Source organism: Henckelia pumila, chromosome 2 (assembly GCF_033568475.1).
Source record: "Henckelia pumila isolate YLH828 chromosome 2, ASM3356847v2, whole genome shotgun sequence".
In the NCBI taxonomy this organism is placed as follows: Eukaryota; Viridiplantae; Streptophyta; class Magnoliopsida; order Lamiales; family Gesneriaceae; genus Henckelia; species Henckelia pumila.
Window position 1 is genome coordinate 73546823 of NC_133121.1, and position 766 is coordinate 73547588.

Sequence of the window (766 nt, forward strand, 5' to 3'; positions counted from 1 at the left end):
GAGGTACGTACACATTAACTGAGATTGTCAGCGAGTATACATATTTATATGCAGCATTTATTTGGCATTATTATGTGGCATGATGTAGGTTTTACTGCTTTTTATATTCACATATCATGTGCACATACACGTTGAGCCTATACCTTGTTATACCTGATCATAGAGCCGCTCAGCTCTATACTCGATAGTCTGTCACTGAGAGTACCGCGATGGCGGGGACATGTATGTCTGACTACCCTGGTGTACTAGACGAGTGTGGTTGCACTGATGAAACTTAAAATTTGTAATTATTTATATGTTAAAAAGTGTGTTTTAAAATTTAAGTTTAATTAAAATTATGAAGTTGTATTATTTTAGTGTTATGTGTTTATATTTAAATGTTTTACTAAAATCTTGTATTTTACGGTTTGCACAGGTTTGGTAAAAATAAAATTACTCAAGCTACAAAGGTCATAATGGAGTAATCTAAAAACCTGTAGAATCACAAAAGAGGCATCTTCAACTTTGTAGAAGACAAGAAATTCCAAAAACTTCATTAAGATGATCAAAATAATCAAAAATCAAAATGGAGACAGATTTACTTTTACTATGACCAGCTTGGAGTAAAAATATCATAAGTATTTCATATTTTATCCAAAAGAGGTGAATGAGTTGTCAAAACACATTTACAGACAAAGGGCTACGTGTGATATGTTTTGTGCAGAAGCAAAATTGGAAGTCTAAGGCATCAAACATGCCAATTAAAGTTGGGTCAATGTATTGGCAT